At 37.8% G+C, this 9360-nt stretch overlaps 1 non-coding gene across 1 annotated transcript; it reads left to right on the plus strand.

The window, feature by feature from the left end:
* Positions 1–7128: 7128 nt before the first annotated feature.
* LOC140855164 (small nucleolar RNA R71) lies at positions 7129–7234 on the plus strand. Its single transcript, XR_012138194.1, has one exon. It is a non-coding gene; the product is annotated as a small nucleolar RNA R71 (small nucleolar RNA).
* Positions 7235–9360: the final 2126 nt, after the last annotated feature.

Genomic DNA, 9360 nt, shown 5'->3' on the forward strand with positions numbered 1-9360 from the left:
AAGAGTCTTAATGCTCGGGACTGATGTGTAGTCGTTGATAGCACCAAAAATAACTCTACTCACTATGTAGGTAGGATGAGTCGAGATCGTATCCTCAGGGACCTTGGCTAAGTTGAGATTGAAAATAGAAGAAAGAAGTTTTTTTTGATTTAGAAAATAAATTATCTTAAAATTGATGTAATTAGAAAATAAAGAGCTCGAGAGTTTTGAATTAATTTTGCACTAGTAGAGTTGTATCTCTTTTTTTAATTAAATAGATGTGATTAATCTTAGAAAAAATACCTGTCTTTCTTCGGCACGCTCCGTACCCGTAGATCATGGTGCATCTCCGAAAAGTACTAGGTAAACAACTCTTCTTTCCTCGGCACGCCCGTATCCGTAGATCACGGTGCGTCTCCGGAAAGTAAAAGTTGTTCCTAATATTAATCTAACAAGAAAGCATAAATAAAAGCATATGAAGGAGAGCAAATAAAGAACTCATGACGATTTAAATAAAAAGCATAATCTTTATTGCATATAAAGAAATACAAGAAAGTTTAGAACAATGAACCATCTCTGTGTCATTACAAAATTTTTTCTCCACTCCCGAGACTGCTAGCCTAGCTGCTCATGAAGTAGTCCCTTTCTATTCCTCTATGCAAGGCTCTAGAAGAATTTCTGGGCTCCCCCTCCAATGGAGTACAAAAGTCTTTTTATAGGTGTTAGGAGGGAGGAGTTTTACATGATTTTCCATTGTGGGACTAAAAAAAATGCTAAAGACTAAAAGATGGATGGATGAGATGGAAAGATCACAAATAAATAAAGAAAATACAAATCTTTCCTCTCAAAGTATTTCTAAATATTAATTTTTTTCCTTTAATAAGCATCTGTTCGTCCGCCAGCAAAAACTCCCGCGAACCCGCCTGCCGCGCGCCCGCTCACCGCCGCCCCACCGCAAGCCCGCACCTGCGCATGCCGCGCATGCCCACGTCGCACCCGCCGCGTCCGCCCCGCATCCGCTCACCCGCAGCCCACGCGCTCACCGCGCGCCCAGGAACACTGCCGTGAACATTCTTTTTGTATTCCAAAAAGAAACTTTTGTTTCTTCACAATGACGTCTATATCCTTTTGGATTCCTTGCATAGTATCTTCATTTTCTATAATACCATATGCATCCTTCTTTTATTTTAATTTTATTTTAAGTTAATTTTCTTCAAACTTGAGTCTTTTTGATCTATGAATCGGACTCTTTGTATCGACGATACCTTTCCTGTAAAATATAAAAAGAAGCATCAAATTCTTAATAAATAAATTAAATATAATTTTTTACTTTAAATGACTTAAATTAAGTGTTTATCACACCCCCAACTTGAATTTTGCTCGTCTTCGAGTAAAATAGATATATCAGCATTGTGTACCGACTCGGTCTTGAATAAAAGTTAGGTTAGGCATCCAAAAGATAAATAATACTGGTCAGACCATTAAAGAGATATTTATTGGATTATCAATTTGACCCAATTAGTGGCTGAGTATTAACTAAAAAATTTCAAGAGCTTTTCTTTCACCAACTCCCCACTTTACTCTTTAAATCCTCTAACTTAATGGAGAGAGGTTTATTATCTTCTTACAATTTAGTCTCCTTATTATCCTTTTTTTTTTTAACATTGCCCACCTTTTTACATGAATCACAATGCTTACTTAGGCGAAAGGGCCCGATTACTCAGTAGAAAACCAATATTTTTTTTTTTAAATAAAAATATATTTTAAGGAAAATTTTTGCATACCTCGATCTTTCCACCCAATCTCTCATGAAGCAGATTCTTTATGGAGATCAGTAAGAAGAGGGTTGTAGAATCACTCCTAAAATTTGGTCTAGTCTAAACCCTACCATTCATTGGGTTTTCTTAATAATTTATTCATCAGTATCTCTAAAATTATCTTGACCGTTAATCATTCATTTATTAGGATGCCTAATTGACTTTAATCAAAATAAAATTTAGATACACAAAACTAATTATTTCTAACCATACTCGAGGATTTGATTAATTTCTATTTTCTTCCCCCCCCCCAACTTAATCTACATTGTCCTCAATGGAGTAGGAAAGCAAAGAAAATAAAAGGAGAGAGTGCACCTGGGATAATTTTGCTTCAGAAGTTGAAGATAGCTTTCATTGATTAATAGGCTCTTATTCTAAATTTCTACAGCTGCGGTAAAGTAAAAAAATATGAAATCGTTGGGTTGCCTCCCAACAAGCACTAAGTTTTATGTCTTCAGCCAGACTGAATTGAGTATTATGGCGGTATTGGATCCACTAAATCAATAAATTCAATTAATTCTCCATTACTAATTCCATCTATGTAAGGTTTCAATCGCTGACCGTTTACTTTAAAAGTGTTCTCCTGTTTAGGATTTTTGAGTTCTATAGCTCTATGAGGAAATACCTGAGTTACAATGAAAGGTCCATCCCAACGTGAACGAAGTTTTCTAGGAAACAGACGTAACCTAGAATTGAAGAGCCAAACTTTTTGATTGGGCTCGAATATTTTTCATGCAATGAATTTATCGTGGTACACTTTAGTTTGAGCTTTATAAATTCTGACACTCTCATACGCTTCATTGCGTAGCTCTTCAAGTTCATTTAATTGAAGTTCCTATTGGAACCTGCATTTTTCATATCAAAGTTAAATTGCCGTATGGCCCAAAATGCACGATGTTCCAATTCCACCGGTAGATGATAAGCTTTTTCGAATACAAGTCGATAAGGAGACATTCCTTTGGGTATTTTAGAAGCAGTTCGATAAGCCCATAATGCATCGTCTAAGCGAAGAGACCAATCCTTTCTATCGGGCCTAACCGTCTTTTCTAGGATATGTTTAATCTCCCTATTTGACACCTCTACCTGACCATTAGTTTGGGGGTGATATGGTGTGGCCACTTTGTGTGAAATATTATATTTTTTCATAAGTACTTCAAAATGTTTATTCATAAAATGAGTCCCCCCATCACTAATGATCACCCTTGGGAAGCCAAATCGACTAATGATGTTTCGTTGGATAAAACTAGTTACAATTTTATTATCATTAGTCCGCGTAGCTATTGCTTCCACCCATTTTGATACGTAATCAACTGCCACCAGAATATATTCGAATCCAAATGAGGCTGGAAAAGGTCCCATGAAATCAATCCCCCAAACATCGAAGATTTTACTACTAAAATGGGGGTCAGCGGCATCATATCCTTCTTGGATAAATTTTCTATTTGCTGACATCGCAGACAACTTCGGCCAAATTCATGTGCATCCTTGAATAGTGTCGGCCAATAAAATCCACTCTGTAACACCTTTGCTGCAGTTTTCCTTCCACTAAAATATCCCCCACATGCCGAAGAATGGCAAAAAGTGAGAATGCTTTGAAATTCACTCTCGGGGACACAACGACGAATAACTTGATCAGGACAGTATTTGAATAGTTCAGGTTCTTCCCAGAAATAATGTTTAATTTGCAAAAAAAATCGATCCTTTTCTTGTTTTGTCCAGTGAGAAGGTACTTGTCCTGTTGATAAGTAATTGACAATATGGGCAAACCATGGACGACGGCTAGAGGAGATTGCAAAAAGTTGTTCATCAAAAAATTTTTCTTTGACCTCATCTATGCCTATAGTGTGTTCAACTAAGATCCTGGAGATGTGATCAGCTACCACATTCTCAGAACCCTTCTTATCTCGAATTTTTAGATCAAATTCTTGTAAAAGAAGGATCCATCTTATCAAACGCGGTTTAGTATCTTTCTTTGAGAGGAGATATTTCAGAGCCGCATGATCAGAGTAAACTAGAACCTTAGACCCTAATAGATATGAGCAAAATTTTTCAAGGGCGAACACTACTGCTAGTAGCTCTTTTTCTGTTGTTGTGTAGTTTAATTGGGCATCGGAAAGAGTCTTGCTAGCATAATAGATCACATGTGGCTCCTTATTGATTTTTTGGCCTAAGACGGCACCTATTCCAAAGTTAGAGGCATCACACATAATCTCAAATGGAATGGACCAGTCAGGGGGTTTTATTATAGGTGCTGTTGTCAGGACTGTTCGTAATGTGTTGAATGCTTTCAAACAGTCTTCGTCAAAGATAAATGGTGTATCCTTGGCCAACAGATTGCACAAGGGTCTTGAAATCTTGCTAAAGTCTTTGATGAAGCGTCTATAAAATCCAGCATGACCTAAGAAGGATCGTATTTATCGAACCGAAGTAGGGGGTGGTAGTTTTGAAATAACCTCAACTTTGGCTTTATCTACCTCGATCCCTCTTTCAGAAATAATATGTCCTAATACAATTCCTTTCCATACCATGAAATGGCTCTTTTCCCAACTTAGGATAAGATTTGTCTCCATACACCGTTTAAAAACTTTGAAAAGATTATGGAGACAATCCTCAAAGGTGGTTTCAAACACAAAAAAATCATCCATAAAAACTTCAAGACATTTGTCTACCATATCCAAAAAAATGGCCAGTATGCACCGTTGAAATGTAGCGGATGTATTGCAAAGCCCGAATGGCATACACCGAAAAGCGAAGGTGCCATAGGGGCAGGTGAAGGTAGTCTTTTCTTGATCATCCAAAAATACAGGTACTTGATTGTACCCTGAATAACCATCAAGAAAATAATAGAAACTTTATCCTGCTAACCGTTCTAGGATTTGGTCGATGAAGGGCAATGGAAAATGGTCCTTCCTAGTAACGGCATTCAGTTTTCTATAATCTATGCATACTCGCCATCCAGATGATATGTGAGTGGGAAGCAGTTCACCTTCTTCGTTCTCAACCACAGTAATACCTGATTTCTTAGGTACTACTTGAGTGGGACTGACCCATTTACTATCGGATATGGGGTAGATGATTCCAGCATCTAACCACTTTACCACCTCTTTCTTTACTACTTCACACATGTTTGGGTTCAATCTCCTCTGCATATCTCGATGGGGTTTGGCGTGTTCCTCAAAATGAATATGGTGCATGCAAATGGAGGGGTCAATTCCTTTTAAATCGGCAATGGACCAACCGACAGCCTCTTTGTGTTCCTTCAGAATACCAACCAATTGTGCTTCCTGATTGGGGGTCAAGTCTGATGCAATGATTGCCGGGAGGGTGTCATTGAGTCCTAGAAATACATACTTGAGCGTAGCAGGAAGGGATTTCAATTCTAACGTAGGTGGTGATTCTAAAGATGGGACTATTGGTATACTGGCTAATGTGGGCAATGGCTCATACTTGATTATCCATGGAGGAGTGATTTTATTGTATGGTGTATCCAACAAGATGTTAACTTCTTTCATATATTCCTCAAAGTCATACACTCCAAAGTGAGCCAAACAAGTATCTAAGGGGTCTGATGCTAGAATTATGGGTGTTGCATCTTCTATAATATCTTCTAGTGTATCTACTTCAAAGCAACTATCCATTGATGATCCTTGGGAAGCACCAAAAATATTCAGTCTTAGTTTCTTATTCCCAAACGATATGTCCATGACTCCTGTCCTATAATTAATGCATGCATTTGCCGTAGCTAGGAAGGATCGTCCTACGATAATAGAAATTTATCTGGGGTTGCCACTTAGTTTCATGTCGAGAATCAGAAAATCAACTGAAAAGTAAAATTCATCTACCTTGACCAAGACATCCTCAAGCATTCCACGTGGTTCCTTAATTGATCTGTCGGCTAGTTGCAGTGTGACTGATGTGGATTTCAGTTCTCTGAATCCAAAAAGTTCATACACCGAACTAGGTAAAAGATTCACACTTGCCCCTAAATTCAAAAGAGCTTTTTCAATGTGATAATCTCCTATAACACAGGAAATGATGGGGGCTCCTGGGTCCTTAAGCTTTGGAGGAGTGGCATGCTGGAAGACAGAACTAGCTTGTTCAGTGAGGCATACTTTCTTTGGGATTTGTGATCTAGATTTATGTTTTTGGGTGCACAAATCCTTCAAAAATTTGGCATAAGCAGGGACCTGTTTGATTGCGTCTAGAAGGGGAAGATTAATTTAGACTTGCTTAAACAATTCTAACATCTCATCGAGTTTTCCTCCCTTCTTATCTGCAGGAATAGGGGCTTTCAGGGCATCCAGAAATGGAGTTTTAGGCAAGTAAGATGATTTCGGTGCAGTTGGTTCCTTCTCTATTTTCAGGTCCTCCTTGTTCCTGGGTGATTTGGCTTCGGTTAGAGGTTTAGGGTTGGTCTCATTGGTTTTACTAGTGTATTTTATGACCTTCCCACTTCTCAGAGTCATGATTGATTTGGCATGTTCAGAAAAAACTTCTGGGGTATTAGAGCTCTCAATCACAAATTGCCCTCTTCGGTTGCTCTCGGGTTGGCTAGGTAATTTTTCTCCTTCTCTCCTACTGAATGCAGTCGCTAGTTGACCTATTTGGGTCTCTAGCTTAGCAATGGATTGTGTATGGGAGTTAAGGGTCTGAGTGTTGACTTCTAATCGTTCTAGTGCTTTCAGAACTTTTTTCTCAAAAGCTGAGCTGTGACCAGTAGTAGACGGTTGAGGAACATTTTAAAATTGATGGTATGGTCCATGCCTATATGTTGGGTCCTGATATTGAGGTCGAGGTGCGACAGGGCCAACGACTGGTTGTGGTCTCCAGAAAAAATTTGGATGGTTTCTCCAGCTGGGGTTATAAGTGTTCGAATAAGGATCGTTTCCTGGTCTGCGAGCTTGTTGGACTTGAGCTTGCTGAACTTGCTCGTGCACAAACTCAGAAAATTGAGGTGCGGCTGGGCATTCACTAACAAAATGGTTCGGACTTGCACACAATACACAAACTTCTTGGATTGGGTTAGGTGAAATCGGGGATTGTCCAGTATTTAGAAGACGATCTAATTTTTGCGATAGTTCATCTACCTTTTGATGGATATCTATGGCATTTCCTACTTCATATATTTCACCTCTCTTTGGGTTTAACATAGGTTTATCTCTAATAGAGACAGACATATGATGTAATGAATTTTCACTTAAAATTTCAAACAGTTGCCATGCCTCATCCTTACTTTTCAGCATGAATGTCCCACCGCATGATGCATCGACCATTTGTCGATGTCTTTCAGATAGCCCATCATAAAAATATTGGATTAACTGTCACTTGGGTACAGCATGGTGGGGATATTTTCTAATAAGGTCCTTTAATCTCTCTCATGTTTCATGAAACATTTCTCCATCTAATTGGAAAAAACTAGTTATGGCTTTCCTTATTTGGTTAGTTTTTTCTATGAGAAAATATTTCTTGAGAAACTCTCCTTGCAGCTGGTCCCAGGTTGATATAGTCATGGAATCCAAAGTATGTAGCCAGTATTTGGCTTTGTCCTTAAGTGAGAAAGGAAATAATTTTAACCTAAGAGCATCATCGAAGAAGTTGTGAATTTTGACAGTCGAGCATATCTCAAGAAATTCTTCAAGATGTTTATAAGGGTCCTCATTACTAAGTCCATAAAATGAAGGTAACATTTGGATTATACTGGACTTAATTTCATATTGAGTGGCCTCCACAGGGGGCACTTGAATACAAGGAGAGTAGGTATATGTGGAAGGAGTAAAGTACTTCTTCAATTGTCTGGGTGGATCATTCTCCTGATTTCGGTCCATATTTTTCGTCTGTTGGCTCTAAAGGTTCTTTCTATTTCTGGATCAAAAAGTTGGATTTCTGATCGTAACGATCTACGGCCAAGCATACACCTTACAATTATACTTTAGAGCAAACATAAAAAATTTTAGTTTTTATATATATATATATATATATTTATAATAAAGTGAGAAAAGAATGAAGAAAATCTAAAGAGAAGAACCTAAGACTCTTAAATCTATGAAAAGGGAGAAATTAGTTAATGTTTAGATGTTAATTGAAATCAACTTAAACAAGCATAGACTCTCTATCCTAAGGTTCACTTAGATCTAGACAGCTCCTAACTTTCAAGACCGCCTTTGAGTACTCCAAGCTCAAGACTGACTAACTAACTCGGCCAGGTAAGCGTAAGATGTGGGAGGTTCCTTGCTCGTTGCTTTCCTTAGACACCAACTGAGTTGGCCAGGTCAGTCAACGGAACCAATTGAAAATCACTTTCTTTAACCACTTGCCTTAGACACCGAGCAATTAACCAATCCGCACTCGGTTCAACTCTAGAGCTTTCTTATCCTATTGAGCTTGAAATTTCTAGTGCTGATATCTAGTTGATTTTAGATTAAGGTCTAGGTTATGCAAATGCAAGGGAGTGATTTGTGGGCCAAGGAAGGGTGATCAAATCCCCACCTTATCTTAGTTAATGGGTTGCACCCTTAAAGTTAATTATGGAGATGAGATGCAAAGAAACAAGGTATCCAATCAAGTTAGAAATTTTTATATTTAGGGTTACGCTATTTTAGTTAAGTGTTATGAAATGTCAGTGGTTTTTTTTTTTTTTAATTCAACCGTGCCAAGATCTCCGACAACGGCGTCAAAATTTGATACGTAGTCGTTGATAGTACCAAAAATAACTCTACTCACTACGTAGGTAGGATGAGTCGAGATCGTATCCTCAGGGACCTTGGGCTAAGTTGAGATTGTAAAATAAAAGAAAGAAGCATTATTTTTGATTTAGAAAATAAATTATCTTAAAATTGATGTAATTAGAAAATAAAGAGCTCGGGAGTTTTGAATTAATTTGCACTAGCAGAGTTGTATCTCTTTTTTAATTAAATAGATGTGATTAATCTTAAGAAATATATCTGTCTTTTCTCGGCACGTTCCGTACCCGTAGATCACGGTGCATCTCCGAAAAGTACTAGGTAAATAACTCTTCTTTCCTTGGCACGCCCCGTATCCATAGATCACGGCGCGTCTTCGAAAAGTAAAAGTTATTCCTAATATTAATCTAACAAGAAAGTATAAATAAAAGCATATGAAGGAGAGCAAATAAAGAACTCATGATGATTTAAATAAAAAGCATAATCTTTATTGCATATAAAGAAATACAAGAAAGTTTAGAACAATGAACCATCTCTGTGTCGTTACAAAATTTTTTCTCCACTCTCGAGACTGCTAACCTAGCTGCTCATGAAGTAGTCCCTTTCTATTCCTCTATGCAAGGCTCTAGAAGAATTTCTGGGCTCCCCCTTCAATGGGAGTACAAAAGCCTTTTTATAGGTGTTAGGAGGGAGGAGTTTTACATGATTTTTCGATGTGGGACTAAAAAAAATATTAAAGACTAAAAGATGGATGGGTGAGATGGAAAGATCACAAATAAATAAAGAAAATATAAATCTTTCCTCTCAAAGTATTTCTAAATATTAATTTTTTTCCTTTAATAAGCATCTGTTCGTCTGCCAGCAAAAACTCCCCACGAACCCGC

Source organism: Elaeis guineensis, chromosome 1 (assembly GCF_000442705.2).
Source record: "Elaeis guineensis isolate ETL-2024a chromosome 1, EG11, whole genome shotgun sequence".
NCBI classification, from domain to species: domain Eukaryota; kingdom Viridiplantae; phylum Streptophyta; class Magnoliopsida; order Arecales; family Arecaceae; genus Elaeis; species Elaeis guineensis.